The 27,746-nt window shown below is 36.8% G+C and overlaps 1 protein-coding gene across 5 annotated transcripts in view; it reads left to right on the top strand.

The window, feature by feature from the left end:
* MAP3K13 (mitogen-activated protein kinase kinase kinase 13) overlaps window positions 1–27,746 on the top strand; it is a 161,794-nt gene that overhangs the window by 12,371 nt on the left and 121,677 nt on the right. The window contains exon 1 of one of the 5 annotated variants that reach the window (XM_019958511.2): window positions 838–27,746. This exon is cut by the window's right edge and continues 19,527 nt beyond it. The exons of 3 other annotated variants lie outside the window; for them this stretch is intronic. The gene's annotated coding sequence lies outside the window, so the exon portion shown is untranslated. Of the gene's footprint in view, window positions 1–837 lie in introns of those variants that run through there. One more of the 5 variants, XM_019958494.2, reaches the window with a different exon arrangement.

Here is a 27,746-nt window from a genome sequence, read left to right as displayed (position 1 = left end):
AACACCACAGAAACATTAAGGTGAACAATTTGCATAAAGGGAAGGTAATTTCAACAAAAGCTTTATAACATGTTGCTAATTAAATGATCATATTGGGTTATATTTAATCTCTTAAGTATACATTATTCTAACAGTATATAAGTATACTTTATGCTAGTTTAAAATGTACTCATTTTGCTTTACATATTTTATTTGATGGAACTTTATGTTCATTTTTTAAGGAAATCAAACGTCTCTTCATTTTGGCATTTGATGAGTAACAGTAAAAACTTGAGAACAGACAGAACTATCAGTGTAAAAATAAAGCAAAGGTCATCATATTTTCTGGCATAAGTGGTATAGGAGCAGAAGGATCTTGTTTTCAGCAAAAGTGTTGAAATGGCAGAAAGAAAATATCCCCAACAACTTTGCTGACACAAATTTTGCTACAGTGAGGACAAAAAAAATTGTCCCAGGTTTTAACTCAATATTTCCTGAACTGTGTTACTCAGAAAGGCTGATACAGCTAAAAGATACTTCGTAAACCAAAATGGTTCTATAATGACTTAAGTTTGGAAAATGTCACATTCTTTTTTAGAAATTTATAATGCAAATTAGCATTTTCCAAACCTATATGTGGCTAGCAAAGAGTCCGACACCACTGAGCAACTTTCATGTATGTGTGGCTAGAACTCTTTTTAATAACCCTTGGAAGAAGGTTTCATGCATAGAATGAAATGCTATTCAAGATTGAAGTGCTAAAATTGAAATTCATAGAAATGCTGTTCTAGATTGAAAAATAAATTTGAAATATATATTCATACATATATACATGTATGTTAATATATTCTATTATAGCATAATATTTTATATCTTCTGAAGTTAATAAATCCTGATTGTCAATGAAATTTTTATTCAGTATCTTTAATGAATATAGAGGTTAGAATATTAAGATTATTTCAAAATTTGCACACATGTACTAAATTGAATGGTCATTAAATAATAGTATAGCACTGACATAGATAATCACTTATCTTTTCCTGGACACATTTTCTTTACTTGTCTTCCAGTTCATCGTGCCCTTCAGACTTTCCTCCTCCTTCTCTGACTATTCCTTGTAGTCTACTCTGTTTCTCTTCAGTTTTTTTGACTTCTAAACACTGGAGTGCCCTAGAGATCAATCCCAGAACCTTATCTCTTTTCTACCTAGAGTCATTTCTCTTATCTACTCTCAAAGTTTTAATACCTTAAATACCAGAACATTTTTAATCTCCAGCTTAGACCTCTCCTTTTAGCTCCAGATGTATAAATATCTACCAGCTTAACATCTCCATGTATATGTCTACCATTCATCTCAAATTTAGCATTTTCAAAACTGAACAGCTGATCATCCCTCTCATCAAACTTCTTTTTAATTTTCCTAATCTCGGTAACAGACAATTCTGTCATTATTGTTTCTCAGCCTGGGAGTTATCCTTGATGCCCCTCTTTCTCTCATGCCAACCATCTGATCCTTGAGAAAGTCCTGTTGGCTCTGCCCTAAACGTACAGGCAGAGTCCAGTCACTTCTACCTCCTACCTTAACCTTCTTTCTTCTACCCTTGCCCCTTTCTATCAACACAGCAGCCAAAGTGATCCTGTTAAACAGAAGTAACATCAAGTCACTCTGCTCAAAACTCCAGTAGCTTCCTGTCTGACTAATAAAAACCCTTTGACGTGATCTGCTCCTACTCTTCACCAGGTCACCTGTTTCAGCCTTCTGTCTGTTTTAAGGATTTTGCTGGTGCTGTGCCCTGTGCTTGGAATGATCTAGAAACCGTGTGGCACTTTCCCTCACCTCCTTCAGGATCTGACTCGGAGGTCACACTAGCTACACTCCCGACTCTTCTTCCCAGCCACCACACACATGCTTATACTTCTTAATCCCTTTTCTTGCTTTCTTTTTCTCCTTCTCACTATATAATATTCCATGTCTTGTCTTGTCTACTTCTTTATCCCAGCTCCAAATATAAGCTGCATGTGAGGAGAGTGATTTGCTTTGTCTTTTTTATTCTCTGCTGTAACCCTAGTGCCTAGAACAGGGTTTAACTCATAGTGAGAACTAAATAAATATTTGTTGAGTGAATGAATGAATCATGTATGAAATTGCTCAAGTGGTTGAATATAGTATTGCTTAATTGCCTTAATGTGGCTGAATATAAAATAATTAAAGGCTTTTTGTTTACTGAAATCAAAGTATTTTTGACATAATGGGAAAAATCCCATTTAAGCTCAGACTTTCTCAAAATGTCAGTGTATGTTTATACTCATTCGGTTACTGCTTATCAAACCCTGGATATTTTCAGGTATGCTGTCAGGATGCAATTAAGTAATGCTTTCAATAGGTTTGTTGTTGTTCAGTCGCTCAGTCATCATGTCCAACTCTGAGACCCCATGGACTGCAGCGTGTCAGTCTTCCTTGTCCTTCACCATCTCCTGGAGCTTGCTCAAACTCATGTCCATTGAGTCGGTGATGCCATCCAACCATCTCATTCTCTGTCGTCCCCTTCTCCTCCCACCTTCAATCTTTCCCAGCATCAGGGTCTTTTCCAGTGAGTCAGCTCTTCGCATCTGGTGGTCAAAGCATTGGAGCCTCAGCTTCAGCATCAGTCCTTCCAATGAATATTCAGGATTGATTTCCTTTAGAATTGACTGGTTTGATCTCTTTGCAATTCAAAGGACTCTCAAGAGTCTTCTTCAACACCACAGTTCAGAAGCATCAGTTCTTCAGCACTCAGCCTTCTTTGTGGTCCAACTCTCACATCCATTCATGGCTACTGGAAAAACCATAGCTTTGACTATACGGACCTTTGTCGGCACGGTAATGTCTCTGCTTTTTAATATGCTGTCTAGTTTGGTCATAGCTTTTCTTCCAAGGAGCAAGCATCTTTTAATTTCATGGATGCAGTCACCATCTGCAGTGATTTTGGAGCCCAAGAAAATAAAGTCTGTCACTGTTTTCATTGTTTCCCCATCTATTTGCCATCAATAGGTTAGAACTAAGTAAGTTACTCTTGAATGGGTAACGAAAATATAGTCAATAAGTAGTAGTATTTTTTTCCTAAACCTGCCATAGCATGTAAAAATAGATGTATATAAAATGGTAGCTAATTTACTTGGAGAAAATAAGAGTGAACGTATAAATAAAAAATCACCGAAGAAAGCTCAAGAAGAAAAGATTGACTTCCAAAATTGTATGTGCTACAATGTAGTTGCCCTTGAAACCATATGGTATTAGTACAGATAGGTCAGAATGTAAGGAGCAAGACTGAAAACCAAAATTAGGCACATCAGCATTAAGAGGATTATTTTGAAAAACAAAAACCTAACCTGTGAATCAGAAATTAGCATGGATCCAATTCAGAAGAAAAAGCACTAGTATATGTACTGCACGTGCATATGTAGAATGAAGACAAAGATGGAAACAAATACCAAGATAAAGATTTGTGAAATCAAGTTGTTTAGAGATTGTTTAATAAGCATGGACTATTAAAGTGATAACATTTTCTTAGTATACCTAACGTATGCCAAAATTAAAAGTATTAATAAACAGAGCAAATAAAACAAAGTGCTTTCTGGACATGGTTTTAGATATTTTAAAAAATCATTTGCAATTACATGTGGAAATTAAATAAAAATCTTTTAAATCTAAAGTTCATATTAAACTATGGGAGGAGAATTTTGCTTCTGTTTAAGACGTAGAAAGTTGCAAAGAGAACATTTCTCTCACTCCTAACATTAGAAAAACCTGATAATCCACAAAGACATGACTTTTCTTGAGTCCATGAGAGAGTTGGCTTCACAAGGCAGTCAGGTAAACTGAAATTCCAAAGACAAGCCCTTCTGAGAAGAGATGGGGCACGGAACTGTTTTTACCTTTGGCAGAGCATGGGAGGAAGCAGTGACCAGCATAAAAGGGTGGTTGCTAAAGAAAAAGTTAAAATTTTAACAAATTCTTGATGTCTGAATATGGGGCTGGAATAACAGTCTAGAATAACTGGGAGCCCCAGACACAAGGCAGTCTGCACTCACTCAAGCTCTTCTCTACAGATCCCTGTGTTAATTTCCTAGGGCTGCCAAAACACAAGTGCCACAAACCAGAATAAGCTAAAACACCAGCAATTCTATCATAGTTCTGGATGCAAGAAGTCCAAAATCAAGGAGTTGGCTGTGCTGTCTGTCTCTCGGAAGATTGTAGGAAAGAATCTACTCCATGCCTTTCTCTCTCTCTCCTTTTAAAAATTGATATTGGATAGTTTTTATTATTTTTCATTTTTGTTTTATGTTGGAGTATAGTTTATCTCCCTGCATTTCTCCTAACTTCTGGCATTTGCTGACAGTTCTCAGTATTGCTTGCTTTGTGACAGCATAGCTCTAATCTCTGCCTTCATCTTCACGTGATTGCCTTCTTGATGTGTGTGTGTCTGTGTCTCTGTTGTGCCTTCCCAACGTCTTAACCATTTAAGTGTACAGTAGTGTTACCTTTATGCACACTGTACAGCATATAAGTTTTGCCACGTTGTGTTCTCATTTCATTTGTCTCAAGATATTTCCTAATTTCCCATGTGTTTTCTTCCTTGGTGCGTTGGCAGTTCATAATGTGTTTAATTTCCACATATTTATGCATTTTCCCATTTGTGTTCTTCGGCTCCTGAAGTTGTTCTTTTTTTTATACTTTATCTTTGCTGATAGTCTTGTTTTGTTCATGCATCATTTCCCTGATTTTCTTTAGTTGTCTGTGTTCTTTGTAGCACATTGAGCATCTTCAAGATGATTGTTTTCATTCTTTGTCAGGTAATTCATGAACCTCCATTTCTTCAGGGTCAGTTTCTGGAGATTTATTTTGTTCCTTTGGTTGAGCCATGTTTCCTCCTTTCTTACTATGCCTTCTTGTTTTCTGCTGGAATTCGCACATTTAAAAAAAACTGCTACCTCTCCCAGTTCTAGGGACTGGCTTCATAAGGGGAAGACCGTCACCAGTCAGCTCTACTGAAAATTCTGGGAGCCTCTCAAGCCTTGTGTGAAAATGCATCTTCTCTGAGCTTGTATGAATTGTATTGTAAGATCTTACGGAAAAACCCAAATGAACTTTGACCAAACAAGTATCAGTTCAGTTCAGTTGCTCAGTCGTGTACGACTCTTTGTGACCCCATGAATTGCAGCACGCCAGGCCTCCCTGTCCATCACCAACTCCTGCAGTTCACTCAGACTCACATCCATTGAGTCGGTGATGCCATCCAGCCATCTCATCCTCTGTCGTCCCCTTCTCCTCCTGCCCCCAATCCCTCCCACCATCAGAGTCTTTTCCAATGAGTCAACTCTTTCCATGAGGTGGCCAAAGTACTGGAGTTTCAGCTTTAGCATCATTCCTTCCAAAGAAATCCGAGGGCTGATCTCCTTCCCAATTAGTTTATTTTTCAGGCGTTTGTAATCTTTTGCTCCCTCTGGTGTTGATCTATAGTATTGCTGGTTTTCTGGTTCTAGAACCAGTCTGCGAGGTCTCTTCTGTTGTCAGCGGGACTTGACTTCCTAGGAGTTGAGTCAGAGGTGTTTCGAGTTAACCAATTTTGTGTCTCAAAACTATGTCTCTAAAGAACTCAAAAGAGTGGAATTTTGATCTGAGTAGTACCTTAGGACTTTCTCCTACTTTAGAATGACTTTTCTGGGGAATATTCCTAGTAGTACTCGTTGTTGCTTCCATTCTTTGAGAATGTCAGTCTTGCAGTCCCATGCATCTGCTGTCATTCCCTGAGACATCTTTGCTCATTTTCTTGCCAGCCCAGGAAGGTCTTCAAGACTTCACATTCTCTTTAGTTATTGTTTGACTCTCCTTTCCTTCTCATTCAGCTGTTTTCAAAGAATTTCTGTGCTTTTTTGGTTGAAATTAAGAGAAAAGAAAGGATGGGGGGGAGAGAGTCAGACACATTTTTTAAAAATATGGTGGTTCTATGTATTTGCTGAAATTATTAAAATATTAATTGCATCACTGTTTTAAAAGAAAAAGAACAGTCTGAAGTTCTATTAAGAAAATGGATGAATGAACCTCAGTTCATTCATTGTAATAAATTTCATCAGTGCATTATAGAGCTTTTATCAACATGGATCAATCTCAAAAAAAGCTGTGTAAAATAAGTTTTGGAAGGATCTTACGAATTTTCATAAAGATGAAAAATAGTACAGTCGACCTCTTAAATAACATGAGGACTAAGGACACTGACCCTTACACAGTCAAAAATCCACATATAACTTTTGACACCTCTGAAATTTAACTACTAATAGCTTATTGTTGACAGGAAGCCTCACCTATAACATAAACAGTCAATTTATATGTATTTTGCATGTTATATGTATTATATGTTGTATTCTTTTTAATTGGAGGTTAATTACTTTACAATATTATAGTGGCTTTCACCATACATCAATACAAATCAGCCACGGGTTATTCTTATAGTAAAATAAGCTAGAGAAAAGAAAATAGTATTAAGGAAATCATAAGGAAGAGAAACTATAGGTACAGTTGTTTAGTCGCTAAGTCATATGCAACTCTTTGCAATCCCACGAACTGTAGCCCACCAGGCTCTTTCTGTACATGGGATTTCCCAGACAAGAATACTAGAGTGGGTTGTCATTTCTTTCTCTAGCAGGTACAGTGCTGTGTGCTTAGTGGCTCAGGCATGTCTGACTCTTTGCGACCCCGTGGACTGTAGCCCACCAGGCTCCTCTGTCTGTGGGGATTCTCCAGGCAAGAATACTGGAGTGGATTGCCATGCCCTCCTCAAGGGGATCCTCCCAACCCAGGTCTCATACCCAGGTCTCCTGCATTGCAGGCAGATTCTTTTCCATCTGAGCCACCAGGGAAGCCCAATAGGTACAGTACTGTACCATATTTATCAATACCATATGTTTACATCTGTTTACAAGATGAGCCATCTGTCAGTACCTACATCAATATTGTGTTATGTGATACAAAACATGGTAGATGTTATCCATCTTACTAACACTGGACATCAAAAATGAAAAAATAATGAGATAATGTGAAAAAGAAATTCATATTTATACAGATATAACAATTGATACAGATTTATACAGATATAACATTGATAATGAAGAAGTAGCAGTATGACTGCTTTATGGAAGCCGAATGTATCAGTATGATTGCTTCATGTTAGCTCAGCCTATACACTAATGAGTGAATCATTATAAAATTTTCATGGCATAGATATTACTATATTATTCATAATGCAATATTAGAAACACTTAAAAAAAAGCTTTATCTATGATAATAAGCTATTTCTCCATTTAGAAAGGCATAGTGTATGGTAATGTAATTCTCTGAAAGCAGTTATAAAACAGAAAATGAACACATTATTTTTATATTAAATATCACTTACCTTATGCCCATGTTAGGATAGACTAGTATCTATGTGTACTTTTATGCATTCATGACATAACTTTTTCTTAAGTTTTTCAATATTTCTAGGCTATCTGGTTCATCTGAGTTTTTTCAAATTGTCACAAATTTCCAATTATTTTTCCAGTATATTTATTGAAAAAATCCATGTGTGAGTGGACCCACAGAGTTCAAACCTGTGTTGTTCAAGGGCCCACTGTACTTTTGGGGGGATGATGAACACTATATTCAGAATAGTGATTTAAGTGTTAGAGAGAAGTATGTGAATTTGCAAGAGTACCAAGAGTGTTGAAAATTTGTCTATTTTGGAAATTATCTGACAGAATTCTGGAAAGATGAGATAGTGGTGGGAAAGGGGTGAGTTTTAAAGTTAACTTGTGGATTAAAATTGGAAAGCTCTTTGGACTCTTAGGCAGCTCTGGAGGCTGATTGGCTACTTTCTCTACTTGTCTCCCATGGCCTCTGGATTCTAACCGAGGAATGATCTTACTGAGTCTGTTAGTCACGGTGTGATAGGGAATCCTGCCACGGTAATACCCCTGTTTCAAGCATGGGTCCCTGGGTTAGGACAGCAGGATATGTTCACACAAAATACTGTTTCTCAGAAAGGGGCAGTGGAGTGCAGCAATTCTAAGAGATGAAGACACAGTCCTCCACCTACTGCAGTTTGCCCTTTCTCAGCTTCCTGTGCATCTCTGTCACTGTACTGTCACATGGCACAGTAATTGATACATATCTGCCTGTCTTACTAGATTGTTAGTTCTTCAAGCACTCATTCTTAAGTACACGGTAGGTGCCTAATGAATGTGGAATGAATGCAAATGAGCATACTCTTCCAAGAGATATAATACAATTAGTAAAAACATGTAGGTATACCTTGGTATATGAAAGTGAAAAGTGAAAGTTACTCAGTCGTGTCTGACTCTTTGCAACCCCATGGGACTTTACAGTCCATGGAATTCTCCAGGCCAGAATACTGGAGTGGGTAGCCTTTCCCTTCTCCAGGGGATCTTCCCAACCCAGGGGTTGAACCCAGGTCTCCTGCATTGCAGGTGGAATTTTTACCAGCTGAGCCAAAGGGAAGCCCAAGAACACTGGAGTGGGTAGCCTATCCCTTCTCCAGGGGATCTTCCTGACCCAGGAATCAAACTGGGGTCTCCTGCATTGCAGGCAGATTCTTTACCAACTGAGCTATTAGGGAAGCCCGGGTGTATGAAATATGTAGCCAAATGGGATCTTTTTTCATAACTGATGTATATGTTACACATTAGAACGATTCTTAAACATTAGAATCATCCTGGAGGAGTAATTTAACAAAAAACAGATTGTGTGTGTATATGCATGCACGCATTTTAACAAAAACACAGACTGCTAGGCCCTAACCTCGAGTGTCTAATTCAGTAGGTCTGGGTGGGGCCTGAGAATTTACATTTCTAACAAGTACTCAGGTGGTACTGATGCTGCTGGTCCAGAGACCTTAAGTTGAGAATCATTGCATTAGAAAAATCCTGGGAAAAGAATATGGAGATGCACAATGAAAACAGCAAAATCACATATCTCTTTCCTCTAAGTATCACTCCTTTTGGAAATGCCTCCTAAAGAAATTGAAAAAAAAAAAAGCAAAAGCAAATTATTATAACAAACAAATTTTGCTGTATTGCAAGTGGACTATTAACCACCATTGCTTCCAGGTCCTACTTTATAAAGTGGGGATAACAGTATATTTTTAAATTGGAAATATCTCACAGGGTTATTGTGAAGATTAAGTTTTCAGAACAACGTCTGACTTAATACATATTAGCTATTCTTATATTTTTGGTTAATAAGTTGCCAAATTAACCATAGAGAAGAAAAGAGAAAGAGAGAGGTCTGAGCAGAAGATATCAGTATAAGAGTCAATAGGATATAAGAAGTCAGTAAGAGAAAATGTTAGTCATTCAGTTGTGTCCAACTCTTTACAACCCCATGGACTGTAGCCCACCAGGTTCCTCTGTTCATGGAAAGAGGAAGAATACTGGAGCAGGTTGCCATTCCCTTCTTCAGGGGGTCTTCCTGACTCAGGGATTGAACCTGGGTCTCCCACATTACAGGCAGATTCTTTACCATCTGAGCCCCTAGGGAAGCCCTACTAAGAGAAAACCCTGAACAAAAAAGGCACAAGATATTTTTCCTTTACACATGAAAATGAAATTGTACCTTAGAAGCCAAAAGACCTCTTGACTTTGCATTTGAGAGTTTACTGTTTGGGAACTCTATTCATTATGCTGTAGTGGCCTATGTGGGAGAAAAATCTTAAGAGTAGATATATACAAATAATATCGTCAAAAGTTTTGTTGTTTTTTTTTTCCTTTTTACTAACTAGATGAGGATTATGAGGTAGAAACAGAAGAGAGAAGTGCTTGGAGGAAAGCAATTTGATTATCTAGTTTTTCCTTCCTCCCTGCCACCAGCCTGTACACTTTTATTCCAGCTTCATTTCAAAAATCAGGTTGCAGTTGTACATGAAATTATTATCCCATTTACTGTGCCTTCCTAAATTGGAGGCTGTAGGGACTGGGAACATAGTGAGCTGTAATTATTGTGATGTCATGCTAATGGTTTAAAATTTTTCTTTAAAAAATATTTTATATTCTTTAGATAGTACTGAAGCCATTCCAGCCACTATTATAAAATAGTGCTGAGATATTCTAGGAAAAATATCAAAGAGCAGCCCTCCCTTTGCTGAACTTGCCCTGATACTCTTTCCCCATTCACTCTTGTGTACCAATTCAACTCAACGTCTGAAATACGAATATATTCTGTCGAAACTGAGATTATGAAATGTTTGATTTTTTTTTTTCCTGTGCTGTAAACAGCACTTGAGAGCAAGGTAGATGACTGGGCTCAAATTCCAGAGCATACTTATCGTGCTTTCACCCTCTGAAAATTAGGGAGAGAAGTGCCCAGGGTGAAACTAGGGGTGTGGCCTAGACTGGGGAGATACTTCGTTTCCATTCCACATAATTCCCACTATTGCTTATACTCTGTATTGATTTTCTGTGGCTCAGGGTTGGTTTCCGGACTGCCTCACACTTGAAAGGACAGGTTTTGCCATAAGCCTTTAAACAGTAAATCTGAAATAACTTCCTCTCGGTGAAAATAGGTATTTTAGAAAATCTGCAATAAAGCAGAAAGAATACGTGCTTTATTATTATGCAGGTAGTTATGCTAATGTAACAGGAATTAAATGTGTGGACTAAGATTTTCACTTCAGCATTATATATTGACATACTTAAAAATTGGGCTTTGATAGCTTGGAGCTATACAGGGTGAATTTCTTGCACTGGGTGAATATGTGCAGTTTTTCTGTGTCTAATTGACCATATAAATATATACTGTCAAATACAATTAAATTTGATCTTTTCTTAAAAGGTCCAAGGGAAAAAAGCATTTCATTTTGTGTAAAGTTTATTGATTCATCAGCAATAAACGTCTGAGTTCAAGGTACAGAGACAGACACCCCTTGGCATGCCATGATAATGTGTCATGTGAAAGTAGTTTCTGTTTGCAATTTCCAGATAGATACTCCAGAACTGACAGGGGAATTCCAGCAAGGTCACTCACCTATTCAGATTTTAAAGAAAGAAAAACAGCAAAGGAGAAAAAAAAAGCCTTCGTGTAAACATTAACCTATTTGCTTTTAAGTAGCTCTCTCTTTTCTTTTTTAAATATTGAAAGGAGAGCTCAAACTGGGTTTCCTTTATATTCCAAATCAAAAATAATAAATTTAGTTAACTTGGAAGTTAAGTTTATATCTCTGTGGTCTATGATAGCTCTTCTGCATTGGCAAAATATCCAGTGCTTAGGAAAATAGCTTCCCAGTGTCTAGCTCTTAAAACACAAAAAGACAGAGTAGAGGCAGGAATTCTTAAACTGTTTTCATTACGTTTTCTTTGATAGTTATTATCAGATGAAACAGATCTAGTTCTTGCTCTTGAGGCTTAATAACCTGCCCTTAAGTGACACTGAGAAACAGGCATTTGACTAAGCAAACATGGCTGGATGTACATGATGAATTAAAGTATTGTCAGTCCATAAATGTCTTTTGTGTGGCCTAAATACACAATGAAATGTGGACTGTTTAGAAAATAGCAAGAAGAGTTATTCATCCATAGGCTGGCAGTTTATTCAGTCCTGATTCTTTAAATCTGTGTTTTATTTAATGTTAACATTTGCATAATGATAGCATATTGAATTTAGTCTTAACTTTGTTATTGTATAGCTTACAGATTTTTCCTGTTGCAAACTGTGTGTGCGTTTGTAGGGAAAGGTTCAGTGTCTGACCTGTGGTGTTCTGTCTAGTTTGATGCTTTCTGTCCCTCCTGTTCCATGTACCTCATACTGTTGCAGAGATCACAGATGATCTGCTATCTACTGCTGGACACAGTAGGGCTTTTATATTCTTATATCTATAACGCTTATGGAATAACTATATACGGAACATATGTGTCCCTACCTCCCAGTTTTATAAAAGCAATATGACCATTATTCTCTAATATCTCCTGTGCAGTCCTCTTTGATCCCAAGCTTTTCATCCTCCCTCTGAGGTAACCAACGTTCTGATTTTTTTTTTGGCTGTAATCTGCAACTTGTGGAATCTCAGTTCCCCAACCAGAGGTGGAAACTGTGCCCCTGCAATAGAAGCACAGTGTCCTTCCAGAGAATTTTGTGTTAATTTCTTGTCCTTTTTCAATGGTTTTATCACATATCTGTGTATCATTAAACTGTTTGTTTATTAGTTTTACTTGTTCTTGAGTTTTATAAAAATAGAATTATATTGTATGTATTTTTCTGGGACTTAACTTTTTTTCTGTTCAGTGTTACAGTCTTAGATCTATCCATGTCAATGCGTATAGTTGTTGCTCATTAGTTTTCACTGCTGTATAACTTTGCATCATATGGGTGTTCCAGAATTTATTGGCAGAGGAGTTGATTGATGAACATGTGAGATAGTCCCATTTTTAGCTATTATGAACATTGCTCCTATATGTATACATATTCCTGACTATACATCTCCCACATACAGGTAAGAACTTCTCAGTGTTTCCCAACCCTTTTCATGCCATAGCACACATGGAAAATTATAGATAATATTTGTACAAAGCTTTCCATTACAGGAATGAAGCTGTGTCTCTGGCCTGGGGGCTTCTTCTTGGCTGAAGGGTTGAGGAGATCCATATCTGGGCACCCCTGTGAGAGCCACCCCTGGGCACCCTCCATTTGTTGCCCACCAGGGTGCCATGGAACAGCAGTTAGGAAGCTGGGTTAAGGTGTGTACCTGGGAGTTAAATTGCTGGTTGTAGGAACATGCTTCTTCATCTTTTCTAGATCATAACAAATTGCTTGGTGACACTAGTAATTCCATTTAACTGATATCCAAAGTGCTTGTATCAATTCTCATTCCTTGAATATATATTTAGGACAGAAAGGGAATCGCTGAGAATTCTACCATTTTCATGATAATTAAGGTCAAGTAGGAAAACAAAATAATGTATTATTCCGTAGGATATCATTTCAGATTTCCTTTCTCAGAACATGAGAATGTCAGCATTTTTTTTAAGAAGTGACAGCAGAGAGTTATAGGAAGTAGATGATGTTAAGAAGTAACATGCCTCTAACAGTCCAGGCTGAATGAAATACGTGTGAAAGCTATAATTTTGTCTTTCAGATTCAGTGCTACATTAACTTTTTGTTTCTTAGCCTCAAGAGGTACTTTCAGACAAGGTATACAAGGTGGAGTAGTGAAAGCTATTTGCTCTGTTGGTAACTGGTATTGGGTTGGCCAAAAAGTTTGTTCAGGCTTTTCAATACCATCTTACAAAAACCCAAACGAACTTTTTGGCTAACCCTATAGTTTAGAGATTCAACCATTTAGAAAAGAAGCTGGTTTAACTATTCTTAAAATTGATTTTCTTTCAAATCATAAAAAATCCCTAAGTATCAGAATTACAGTAGGGTAGTAAATGTTGATATTAATTTCTTCCTTCAGATGACATTAGACTAGATAGTTGATTTTTTTTTTAATTACTAATTGTACATAGTTTGCCGTGACATTTTCAAGAAGCGCCTATATATCACCTACACTGTTACTGCTCTAATGGTTTTCTCACACAAAAGATTTAAAAGAAATCTTTACTTGGTGGAAGCATTGCCTTGTGGTTTGTGGACCAAGACTGTTTAAAATTAGATGGAAAATATCAGAGCAAAGCTTTCAAATATATATTTAAAGCGTCTGCCTACAATGCAAGTGACCCGGGTTCGATCCCTGGGTCGGGAAGATCCTCTGGAGAAGGAAATGGCAACCCACTCCAGTACTCTTGCCTGGAAAATCCCATGGATGGAGGAGTCCAGTAGGCTACAGTCCATGGGTCACAAAGAGTCGGACACGACTTAGCGATTTCACTTCCCTTCAATGCCAAAGTAGTATGTTAATTTACTTGGCAGCAAATTACATATGAAAACTACACTTGCATTTTACCAATAGACCATACACTGCACATCAGCCAAGATTTCAGCTGTTTTGTTATAAATTAGAATTTGAAGCATAGTCACCAATTCTTGCATTAACATCATGTTTACAGTATATGTTTGTATGTGTATGCTTATATATATACATTTATGCATGTGTATATGCACACATACCACACATACATACATATTTACCCTATGTATATATGTCTGTATATATTTACACACATATATATGTATATGGTATTTGTTGGTACTTAGTATATATTCATCATTCTCAAATAACATTGATAAAGCATCTAAGTATAGTTGACAATGTGACTTCCTTCTCAGAATGTAGCCAAGCTTACCTATAAACATAAAAGATAAATAATATATGTTACATGAATAGAAATATCAAATAATGGCAAATATAAATCCAATATTTTGTTCATTATTTTTCTTCTTTGAATGTGAAATGTTTATTGTAATTTGCCATGTGGGGCCATAGTTCACTGAGTTATTTTTAAAATTATGGTTATCTTGAGTTTTAGTAGCAAGACCACATTTCAGGATAGCTGACCATTATATAGGTGCTTCTCAAATTTCTGCCCAAGTACCCCTTTATGGAAGGGGTGAGTGTATTTGTAGCCCTAAGAGAAGAAGGTGACTCCCATGCTTGAAATTTTAGGAACTGTTTGAATTTTAGAAACATATGCAAATTTTGCATTCTTCTCTCCTGTTTGTATATTTTCCTCCAATGAAGCTGATTCTACAAAACAATCTATGCCGTAGCTTCGTATACCCAGTTTGAGAAGCATGATAATAAATGGAATCCCATTTCTTGAAGGCCTTTGACTCAGAATTGCTCTCTTCTAAGAAAACTTCGATTTCTGTGATCTGGGTTCCATTTAGGCTTCTCTGAAAGTGAAAAGGTCTCCTGAGTGACCTCCTTTGCCATCAGTTCTCTCTCTTTAACCCGTCGTGTTGTGGTCTTTTGTATATCCTCATTTCTTGTACAGTACATTTGATGGAATACTTCTTTGATCTTTTATCTTCGTTTCCCAGAAGTTACCTCACCATGCTTGTTCTCAAAAGCCTCTGTCCGTTCCTTCCCTGTCTTCTTTGCTTCTATGCTCTTTCCCCAATTGTGTTTCTGTTCTGCGGCTCACCTTTGGCCTCTCCTTCCTCACTCTATCACCTCTCTCAGCTATCCCAGTCTGTCCTCTCCCCTGAACTCTCATCCTCTGATATTCAGAGGCCTTTTGGACAATCGAACTAAAACATTTAGGGTCACTCTCACATCCCCAGTGCCTTGCATAGTGCCTGGCGTAGTAAGTACCAACAAATATTTGCTGAATGAATTAATTACATGCATCTCATTCCCCTTCAAACCAGCTTCCTTTTCCAATTTTCATCTTTTGTCCCTAGTTTCATTATTCTTATCTCTCTCCACTACTGCAAATATTTGATTTTTTTTCTTCTGAAATATATTATATCTATGTTAGTTCTTTTCATTGTGTTTTCATGACTTTTACCCTCAGGCAGGCCTTCATCACCTCATGCCAGGATTACTCCCACAGTTTCGCATCTGGCCTCTTTGCTTCTAATCTGTCCTCTCTCCAAGCCATTTCTACCATAGCTGCCCTATTAACTTGTTAAATGTTTCTTGTTTTAATAAACTTTTTATTTAGGGAGTAGTTTTAGATTTACAGAAAAGTTGGAAAAATAGTACCTTCACCTAGTTTCTCAGATGGTAACATCTTATGTAACTTAACCATGGCTCATTTGTCAAAATTAAGAAATTAACAGGGGTACGTGACTATAACTAGAATCCAGACTTTATTTGTTTTTTGCCAGATTTTTACCACTCTACTTTTTCTTTTCCAGGATGCCATATTGCCACTTAGCATATCTATATTTTTAAGTAGGTAACATCGGCTTGGGTAAAAATTCAGAAAGGACAAAAGGATGCATAAGTCTCCTTCCCACCTTTGAACCATAGCTACCAGCCCCTTCCCTAGAGAGAACCCACTGTTTCTGGATTCTTGGATGTTCTTCCACAGAGATTTTCAGTGTATTCTGTTTGTCTCTCTCTGTCAAACATACACACGCAAATAGTTGCATCCTACATATAGTGCTCTGTACTGTACCTTTTTAAACTTAATACAGCTTGATCATTCTTTATCAGCAACATAAATATGCCTTGTTTTCTTATTCTACTGGGTATCTGCACTATAATTTACCAGTTCCCTTCTCATTAACATCTTTAACTTTTGCAAACAGTGCTGCAGTGAATATTTATGGACACATTATCATTTTATATATGTATTTTTTTAGTTATTGTTCCGTTAGAGGGGATATGTATTCATAATTTGATTGCCAATTTGCTTTTCAGTGGTTTTACCAATTTATCCTCCATTATTTACCCATAACTTCACCAACACTGTGCCTTATGTGACTTTGAATTTTGCCAGTTTGATAGGTTAAGATGTCATTGTATTTTGAACTGTGTTTCTCTTTTAATGAATGAGGTAGAGAGTCTTTCTATATATTTAAGAGCCATTTATATTTCTTCTTTTGTGAACTGTTCATATAACTTTGCTCATTTTTCAATTTGATTATTAATGTACTCATAATTTTATTTTCCTTCTTTAAAATATTTGTTTTACCTATTTTCTAATATATTAAGTGTAAATCCTAGTTCCCTTTTCAAGACTTTACATCATATGTCTCAACCCTAGTTTCACACTACCTTCCAACAATCACTACTGCTCTGACGAGTCTGGGTTTTATACTCTTAAAAGGGCACACAGTCCTCACCCCAGCCTTCTTTCATAGTGGCCCCCATCTCCTCCCTCCACTATGTCTTCAAGACAGAGATTGTTTTCACTTCTACAACTGGGAAAACTTCCTTTTAATTTCAAGTAGACTTCTGGAAAGAATAATTAATTGATAGTTTGTAAACTCTTATAAAAGAAAATGATAATCACTGAGACAGCACTGAAAAACAGAAAAACTGCTGACATCAAACTAACCGCATCTCCATTTCCAGAAGCGTTCTAGTGGATTGGTATGCTGTAGACACACCTTTATTTATTAAGGCATTGATTTTATCCTTCTGATATGCTTGAGAAGTTAAAAACAGTATAGGCTACATGAAAGTAAGTGTTTTTATAGCTAATCAGACTTGTGTACCCAGAGAGTATTGATTTATGGACCAAGGTCAAATTGAAGATCTCTAATAACAGGACTCTGTTCTCTGTTTCAGAATTCTGTTCTTGATCTTGATTACTCAGTGTTTATTTATTGATAACTTGGTAAATACATGGAGATGAAGCCAGTGCAGTTAGGGTTAAAAAGATATTTCTGATGACAGAGTACAGAGGCATGATTCAAAATTACCTTAATATTAGAAGGATGGGCTAAGGGGGGGAGGATGGGGTGAATGGATACTTATGGAGTTTGGGATGGACCTGTACACACTGCTATATTTAAAATGGATAACCAACAAAGACTTATTGTATAGCACATGGAACTCTGCTCAGTGTTATATGGCAGCCTGGATGGAAGGGGAGTTTGGGGGAGAATGGACACATGTATATGTATGGCTGAGTCCCTTCACTGTTCACCTGAAGCTATCACAACATTGTTAATTGGCTATACCTCAATACAAAATAAAAAGTTATAAAGAAAAAAAAAGCAAGCTACCAAGTTTGTCAGATTTTTAAAAACAAAGTTTTAAGTATTTTTTTTTTTTCATCAGACTTCATTTGGCATATTCTATCAGTTTGGGGTTTATGTTTTCAAAAAGACATTTTGAAATTAAATTACCTATATTTCTATTGCTGCCATAAAAAGTGGTCACAAGCTTAGTGGTTTAAAACAACACAAATTTATTATCTAACAGTTCTGTAAGTCAAAAATCCAATGTGGGTCTCGTGAGGCTAAAACCAAAGTTTTTTCAGGCCATGTCCCTTTCCAGAGGCTCTAGGGAGGTATGTGTTTCCTCTGGCCATTTCCAGCTTCTATCAGCCCCCTTCCTCCTCCTTAAGCCAGCAAGAGCAAGTCAAGCCCTCACATTGCCTCTCTCTTACCAAAGCTGGGAAAAACTGGACATATCCAGATAATCTCCCTGTCTCTTAACCTTAACTGCATCTACAGAGTCCCTTGGCTGTGTAAGGTAACAGATTCCAGTGATTAGGGAATGAACATCTGTGGAGGAGGTCATTATTCTGCCTGCCACAGTGCTTATTGCAGAGGATCACCAAGATAGTGAAGGGGCCAAATTAGGAACAAGAATCAGACTAAGAAGAATTGAAGATGATTCCAAATATATTGCTTAGGAGAGAATAAGATAATGTTTATAAAGTGATTAGTGTAGTTAAATACATAGTAAATGGTTTTTGCTCCAAAGGCTAATGCTACAAATTATAGAAATATAGTAGCTCAGAGGGAAAGAAGCTTAGGGATGTGGAAAGGGATGATGCAGCATAATATTTTATCTTGTGAAGAGCAGAATTTGGCAGGGACGGGGGGGTCTTAAGTTCTCACTTTACATTAGATCAGCAAGTGGTTTCAATGTCAGAAAGCACTACGTTTAATAAGAACTCTGCATTGTTTCCCAACTAGTGAAAGAGCTGGGGCGAATGGAGGTGACGGGGAACTATAATAGAAAAGCAACTTTCTGGCCTCTTTCTGCCATGATTATACCATGTATGCACTCTGAGGAGGTGGGAGAACTTTTATGAAGCAAGATTTTTGAATCCCAGAGGATTATTGTGTTGGTTGGTTGGTTTGGTTTTTCTAGGAACATAGGGAAATTCCCTCTGAAACCAAAACCCAGCCATCAGAGATTAGGAGACTCTTCAGGCTTTCTCTGTAATCTTCCATAAATTTGCCTCTTTAAACATGTCCAGGTAAACCTCTGAGAAGTTGCTGATAGGTGGTTATCAAGCAGAAGTTTAATGAACAAACCCTCCCACCTTGTTGGGTGGTAGCTTCCAAGGCCATGGTAAATGTGTATCAGTGAACCTGATCCAGAACCAGCCAGGAAGGGAACAAAGTTTAGTCTGTGAGGAAGCAGGCAGCTGCTGGTAGTTTCATGCTGTCTGATCCGACTTCAGGTTGCTGCAGTGTAAGTACTTTTTTTTTTAATATTTTGATATTTGAATATGAAAGCATGGTGGAAACAATTTCTAAGATTAAATTAAGGTACTAAATCTTGTATACTAGACCTACTTGCAAGAAAGTTTCAGCATTTCACAATAGTTTTATTTATTTATTTTTTTTTTAAGAAAAGGAAAGTCCTAAAGTCTTTCAGCAAGTATTCTGCTAACACAGGTCCTCCTGCTTGCATGAGATGACTTTTAATGTCTTGTCTTTGATTGAGTAAAGGTGCTTACGGTCAGAAAGTAAAAGTGATGGAATATATATCTAGTGCCCAAAGATTGATTATTTCCAAGTAGTGCTGAAATTTCTCCCTGATGTTCTTAATGGTTGCTGTCTCTTTAGTTTAGGCTCTTGTTACAAGATTATGTTAGCAAATATTTAGTAGTCTCTCAGGTAATTAAACTGGAGCTTTTGATGTTCAAAGAAATCAAATGAATGAGAACTAAGTAGAACTAACGTGATTTAATCAGATATTGGGATCCTAAATTTAAGAGCAACAGAGTGTATTTTCAAAGAGGAGGAACTTTGTGAAATGGATGGAAATGGCAAGCAGCCTTAGAAATTTCTTGCAACTTTGGAGAAATATGTTTTTTAAGACTTTGACATATGTACTAATTTTCCAGACTAAATTCCCCATACTGTCCTATGTAAAATAAATTTCATATTTGAAGTTAAAATTGTTGCAGTTCAGCTGTTGTAGTTCTGCTTTGGTACTGGGATTCCAGGAAGTACGCATTGTTATACAAACATTGACTCTATTGAGTGCAGCTATGAGAGTGTTAAGGTTGCATTTGGTGCTAGAGAGGTTGTTATTTTCTATTTCCCTTTTGCCACGATATATCTGGAAAAAAAATCTTGGTACTGGAAAATGGTATAACTTTGAACAGAGAAACAAATTTTGATGCGGTTAATATATTATATAAAAGTTATAAAGGCTGGCTGTGGGCCAGTAGCCTTTCAGATCATTCAGGAAGTACTGATTGTTTATACGGAAGTACTCTGGGTTTCCCCTTTGCTCTGGCTTTGCCTCAGACCTCAGGGACGTTCAGTTTATTTTTCTAGTCTGCCTCTTATTCCTGCTGGACTTGAGTGACAGCCCACGTGGCAGTACTGGGCCCCAGCTGGCCCTTGGTGGGATAGAAGCCCAAGACCCTGTCCTAGGCAGGTTCTAGGACTGTAATAAACTGAGACGTTGGTTCATCCTGTAGACGGCTGAACTGCAATGATTCTAGGTTCCTGAGCTGATTAAAACTTTGCCAACTCAGTAGCTATTGCTGGACCGGTTTACTTATTTAGTAATCAGTTCATGGAGGAGGGGCGGGGGTTGGGTGTCCTGGAAGAGAAGCCAGTATGGCAGGTGACACTATTACCAGGGAAGCAGCTGTTTACTAACCGTATTTGAAGTATTTCGGTCCTTTAACCACCTGGAAGAACACACAGGTGTGCCCGGGCTTAATCTTAACCAAGATACTGTCAGGTTTTTTTTAAAAACCTCCGGTAGCTGTCTTTCACACCCAGACCATTGCACATACCCCATGAAGCCTGTATGATCTGCTTTCTGACCACCTGTTGAACATCATGGCCTACTTCATTCACTTCACAAAGTTTGCTCCAGCTACATAAATGTCTTGCTATTTCTAGAACACATCAAGCATGTTCCTGCCCCAGGGCATGTGCTGCCCTGCCAGGAAAACTTTCCCCTGCAGAATTTCTGCCTTCTTTCCATTCAGGTTTCTACTCAGATACCTCCTCCTCAGAGGCACCACCACCTCACTTCTGCTACATTGCTGCTTTTTCCTTCATCCTGATTTACTTTTCTTAAATAATTTATCAGTAAAATATATAGTCTTTCCCACTAGAATAGAAGTTCTATGAGGGGCAAGAACTACATCTTGTTCAGTGCTATATTGCCAGTGCCCCAAATAGTGCCCACTGGACATACAGTATATACTTGGTAAACATCTGTTTTATGAATAATTTAATATCAGTTGGTACCACTAAAATTTATTTTTAAGCATAGAACTCCACTCCAGTATTCTTTCTGGAGAATCCCATGGACAGAGGAGCCTGGAGGGCTACAGTCCATGGAGTGGCCAAGTCAGACATGACTGAGGAACTAAGCACACACACACACACACACACACACAGGAATTTTCATTGAGTTTTTTGAATAGGTGATATATTCACATGGTTCCAAGACCAAAACATATTAAAAAGTTATTTTGAAATCTTCCCACCCCAGTCCCCTATCCATTCAGTTCCCATTCAGGACCCCCAAATCACTATTATAATTTTTATTACTATTACTATATTTTATTATTATTCTTTTCCTATATCTAGAGTTTCTTTATATATCAAGGAATTATAAAATTATAAATAGATTCCTACTTTCCTCCTTTTTACATATACTATTATATATACAGTTAATTTTATCACTTATATGTTGAACCTCTTTCCATATCAGTACATGACAAGCATTCTCATTTTAAAATAGCTGCATAGTATTCCATTGTATAGATGTCTGCTGGCTCAGTGGTAAAGAACCTGCCTGCCAATGCAGAAGATGTGGGTTCCATCCCTGGGTCGGGAAGATCCCCTGGAAAAGGAAATGGCAGCGCACACCAATATTCTTGCCCAGAAAATCCCACGGACAGAGGAGCCTGGCAGGCTACGGTCCACAGAGTCACAAAGAGTCAGACACGACTTAACGACTAAACAACAACGAAAAACCAATCATCCAGTAACGGGCATTTTGGTTATTTCCAATATTTTTCTTTCGTAAACAATGCTGAAATTCACAGTCTTGTGACTGTATCATCCCATATATTCTTACAGTTTATCTGAATGATTAAATTCACCAGAGTAGAAACGCTAGATCAAAAGATGTCATGGCTATTGCCTAATTGCACTCCATAGGGATTGTTTCTATTTGTATTCCCCCAGCAACAAACATATAAGAGAGTTATCAGACTTTCAGATTTTTGCCAATCTGATAACTTAAAAACTGGTTTCAGCATAGTTTTTTTTTTTTAAGAATTCATAATAAAATTTGTGTTAAAGTTTTCAAAACAATTTAAAAATTTTAAATTGTGATTTTAAAAAATGTAACATTTATCATCATAACCATTTTTAAGTGTACAAATCATTAGTTTTAAGTACTTTAACATTGTTATGAAACAAATCTCTAGAACTTTTTCATCTTGTAAAACCAAAACTCTTTACCTATTAAATGGCAACTCTCCATTTTCCTCTCCCCCATTTCCTAACAACCACCATTCTACTTTCTGTGAATCTGACTAGCATAGATACTTCATATAAGTGGAATCATACAGTTTTTTGTCTTTCTCAATTTAATTTTTAATTGGAGGGTAATTGCAATGTTGTGATGGTTTCTGCCATAGATCAACATGAATCAGCCAAAGGTATACATATGTCCCCTCTCTCCTGAACCTTGCTCCCACCTCCCTCCCCATCTCACCCCTCTAGGTTGTCACAGAGCATCAGCTTTGGGTTCCCTGCCTCATACAGCAAATTCTGACTGTCTGTTTTACAGATAGTAACACTTTTTGGTTTTTTGTGAGGCTTGTTTCACTTAACATAATGTGTTCAAAGTTCATCCATGTTGTAGCAAATGACAAGATTTCCTTCCTTTTTAAGGCTGAATAACGTTCAAACGTTCCATTGTGTTGTAGATATCACATTTTGTTTATCCATCTATAGATAAACCCAAAAGTGGGATTACTGGATCATATGGCAATTCTATTTTCTGAGAAACCACCATACTGTTTTCATAGTGGCTATACCATTTTAGCATTGTTTTAATTTTCATTTCTCTCATTTTGAGTAGGGTTGAGTAACTTCATGTTCAAAAGAAACTGCCTTTTGTGTGTGTGTGAACTATTTATATATTTGTCCTTAGTAGGAGTTTTTCTATTATTAATTTGAAAATATTTTTTGCTTTTGTGCCTCTGAGTTTTCCGAATTTAGAAGCTACTCATAAGTAGGTAGAAGTAGTCATAAATACAGGTTTGGAGTAAGAGTGCCTAGGTTTGAACTCTAGGTCTGTTGATGTGTGTTTGTGTGTGTGTGTTATTCTCTGTCGTGTCTGACTCTTTGCAACCCATGGACCATAGCCTGCCAGGTTCCTCTGTCCATGGAATTCTCCAGGTAAGCATACTGGAGTGGGTTGCCATTACCTTCTTGAAGATCAGTTGATAGGTGTGCAATATTGATTGGGCAAATTACTGAACATTTCTGGGCCTTGGTTTTCTTATCTGTAAAATAGGAGTAAAATTGAGTTGTTATGAAGATTAAATGAGATGATGTATATTACATGCTTAGTATAAGGCCACTGTGATAAGGCAAGGAAAAGAAATAAAAGGCCAAATTTCAGAAAGGAGGCAAAACTATCATGATTCACACACAGAAAGATTGTATACATAGAAAGTCTTATAGAAGCTATAAAAAATGATTTCAACTAATTAAAGAATTTAATTAGGCCACAGGTTATAATCAATATAAAAATTGTATTTGAAATAATTAGAACAGCTAAAACAATGAAAAAATAAAAGCAAATATCACCATTAAATTACCAAACACATAGAAATAAATATTTAAAAGAACACAAGACATCTATACTGAGAACTACAAAACATTTCTGAGAAAAACTGAAGATCAAAATTAAAAGTCCTATATATATATAGGTCTGTATATATATATATATATATATATATATATATATATATATATATATATATATATACAGTTAACCCTTGAACAATGTAGGCATTAGTAGTGCTGATGACCCTTGTGCAGTTGAACATCTACATGTAATGTATAGTCAATCCTCCACATACACAGTTCATCCCTCTGAGTTCCAAATCTGCAGATTCAACCAACCTCAGATCATGTAGTACTATTGCATTTACTACTGAAAAAAAAAACTCAAGTATAAATGGATCCACTCAGTTCAAACCTGTGTTGTTCAAGGGTAAACCATACCATGATCATGGATTATAGAACTCAGAACTGTTGAAATGCCAATCCTCCTGAAATTGATCTATAGAGTCAATGAAATCTCTGTCAGAATTCTAGCAGGCATTGTCAAGCCGATTCTAAAATATATTTGGAAATGCAATGGATATAGAAGAGCTAAAACAATCTTGGGAAAAAAAACAACAAGGTGAGAGATTTATAATATGTGATTCAAGACTTAAAAGTTACAGTTAATCAAGTATTACTCTAAGAATAGATGAATAATATCAGTGGAACAGAACAGGCAATCCAGAAATAGGTCACATGTATACGATTTTTTATCAAGGTGGCAAATAAATTAAATGGGAAAAAGATAGTCTTTCTAAACATGTTGCTGGTTGAAGTGGATTTGATTCACATCTTCACATCCTCCACATCTTTCTCACTTTATACATAAAAATTAGATAGATATGGACCATAAATCTAAATACAAAACTCAGAACCAAAAACTAGGAAAAACAAAGAAAAGTGTATTTGCAGCCTTGGAGTATGCAAAGGTTTCTTTAGTGGGACACTAAAAGCATTAATCATAAAAGTACATTGAATAAAATTAAAAGAGCTTATATTCTTACTGCAAGACTTCTCAGGATTTTATTAACATTTCTAGTAAGAAGGTCATGCAGCATTTCTCAGCATGTTTGACCACATAAGCCTTTTTCATCTAGAACATTAAAATACAGTAGTGAGTATGGCATAGGATAGACTTGAAGAAGGATTGCTTTGGTCCTCTCCTCAAAACATACTATTTTTGAGAGTTGTAATAAGTTAATGATCACTTTCTCCCTCTTTGATGTGAATCACTGTAATTTCATCCATTTCAACATAGTAAAGAAAACCCTTCTGCCAAAAGAGCTGTGATCACTTCTCATCCCATAACGACTGTTCAGCCAGCCAACTTTTACAGTTGTTACAACTGGTAGGATTTTGGGCTAGTATCACATTAGACTGAAATTCACTATAGTAAGACGAATAAAGAGTGACTAAGAGTACTAAGCATTTTGCATTCTGCCTGCTACTGATCCCATATGATTGTTTGGCCTGCTTTGCCCTGCTAACTCATTGCCTGGCAAACTCCAAGTTGTTAAGCCCTTGCTTCTCTCAGAGGCTTAAGAGTTGGTAAACTCCTATAGTAATCCCAGTTCCCAGCTTGAAGGTTTTTTCCCTCCTGTCTATGGAATTCCTAGTCTCTGACTCATAGTTCACTGTCCTAATCACATTCCTCTTCCTGTTGTTTCTGCCCATGAACTGATTTTTATGGAATGTGGATTATCACCTAAGAAGTAGGAGAAGAACCAAAAAAGAAAGTAGAAGGAAATCAACCTCAAGTTTTAATTAAACCATAATTTACCTAAAGGCTATTCAGGGAAAGAGATCTTAGGAAGAAGTCAAATAATGTTGTGATGTCAGTAGAAATATATATATGAAAGTTTAAAGAAGTAGCCCTATAATGTCTTTGAATTATATTTTAAAATTATATTTTAAAAATTGACTATTATAGTATATATTATCTAAAATTTATCCTAAATGCAGAAAACTCATAGCCAGATATGGAAATGTTATCTATGACATCAGAACAGAGCTCTATCTGTGGAAGGACTGTATATGACTGGACATTGAAGTGTTAGTTGTTCAGTCATTTCCAACTCTTTGAGACCCCCATGGACTGCATGTAGCCCACCAGGCTCCTCTGTCCATGGGATTTCCCAGGCAAGAATACTGAAGTGAGTTGCCATTTCCTTTTCCAGGGAATCTTCCCAATGCAGGGATCAAACATGGGCCTCCTGCTTTGCAGGTGGATTCTTTACCATCTGAGCCACCATGGAAGCTGTGACTAGATATTAAGAAGCTTTAATTTTAGATATGACATTAAATTGTTTTTTGGTAGTAAATAAATATATTCTTGTAAAGAAAGAAATTATTGCCCTGACCCTCATTTTGCAGGAAAAAAAAATATACACATAAAATATATATTTGTGTGTATACATTAACGTATATGTACACACACATGTATACACACATACCAGACTGTCACAGATACTTTTCTTGTGTGCTATCTCATTTAATCAGCTCTGTTCATGTCTCAACTTCCTCATCTGAAAGTGAGGTGATAATATCTCACTCTGCCTTCTTCACAGAATACCAAATATAATCATAACGAGATAATAAAATATACTACTTTAAGCATTACTCAAGAATTTAAGGACTAAATCTTGAATGCCATGTTGTGAGATGTTTACCAGTGTTTCCATAGTAAAATGGTGTGATGGATCCTGGTAAAATTCATTTCAAAATACATTTGCAATACAAACTTGGCAGCAACAATTTGCACAGCTTGTTCCACAGACATCAAAGAAATGATGGAACACCTGCAAAGTATAGAGCAACCTTTTTTATGCTTCTCAATAAATACAACACAAAGTAAACACACCCTTTGCAGTACTTTATGACACACCTCATCAAAAAACTGGCAAGGGAGATATATACTTGGGCAAATGCTTGGACATAGGATAACATCATAGATGACAGAAGAATTTTACATTAGAAATTGAAAACCAGTTTTTAGTCTGTGTAATAACAGTATAAACAAAAAGGTAAGCCTTACCTCAGAAGGTACCTAGGGATCATGGGGAGTTAAATGGAACGATGTTTATATAACTCTACTGCTTATTAACCTGGACCTGGGAGCTGAAAGAAACTTGATCTCTTTCTAGCAGCCTGATCCTTTATTATAATCAGAATGGAAGTTTTTTTTTTTTTTTTTTCTAATTTTATTTTATTTTAAAAGCTACTGAACCCTACCTCTAGACTGTCTTTCGATTGACCTGAAAAACTTTCATAATTTAATAAGATAATGGAGGTAGGGGCCACAGTGCCTGCCAAGCGTCTAGGAAACTGTAAGTTTTCCTCTTTAAAGTTCCCTAAAATGTCTGCCGCTGCTGCTAAGTCGCTTCAGTTGTGCCCGACTCTGTGCGACCCCATGGACTGCAGCCTACCAGGCTTCTCCGTCCATGGGATTCTCCAGGCAAGAACACTGGAGTGGGTTGTCACTTCCTTCGCCAAGGCATGAAAGTGGAAAGTGAAAGTGAAGTCGCTCAGTCGTGTCTGACTCTAACCCTAAAATGTCTAGGGGATCATAAACCAGGAAACGAACCCATCAAAGAAAGACCATAAAAAGTTACTAATTGAAAAACTGAAAAAGGCTGCCTTATAATCACTTATCTGGAAAATGATTAGACAATAAGGTCCATAGGAACAAACATGAAAAGCAAAGTGGTTTATATGGCTGCTTTGGGCAACTGTGAAGGAAAAAATAATTTTGCCAGAACTTTTTCCAGTTGAAAGTTTCAAGGATAAAGTTTTCACATAATACTCTAAAGAAATCACATGAGATACATGTTAACAGCAATAAGTGCAAATGGGAAATGACCAACCCATAAGTGGATATTAATAGTTCTGGTTCATGGAATAAAGAACAGAAAACATTACATACATACAGAAAACCTTACATACTGGTAGAGAAGTTACCTTCCCTCAATAGAAAGACCTTTATGCCCATCTAATGAATTATGTTTTATTTCTAGAATTTCCTTCTTACTGTTCTTTTATACTTTCCATCTCTGTGATA

The sequence above is a fragment of the Bos indicus genome, chromosome 1 (genome assembly GCF_029378745.1).
Source record: "Bos indicus isolate NIAB-ARS_2022 breed Sahiwal x Tharparkar chromosome 1, NIAB-ARS_B.indTharparkar_mat_pri_1.0, whole genome shotgun sequence".
Lineage (NCBI taxonomy): Eukaryota > Metazoa > Chordata > Mammalia > Artiodactyla > Bovidae > Bos > Bos indicus.
Note: the sequence above shows the minus strand (reverse complement) of the source record. Positions and strands in the feature narration are given on the sequence as shown.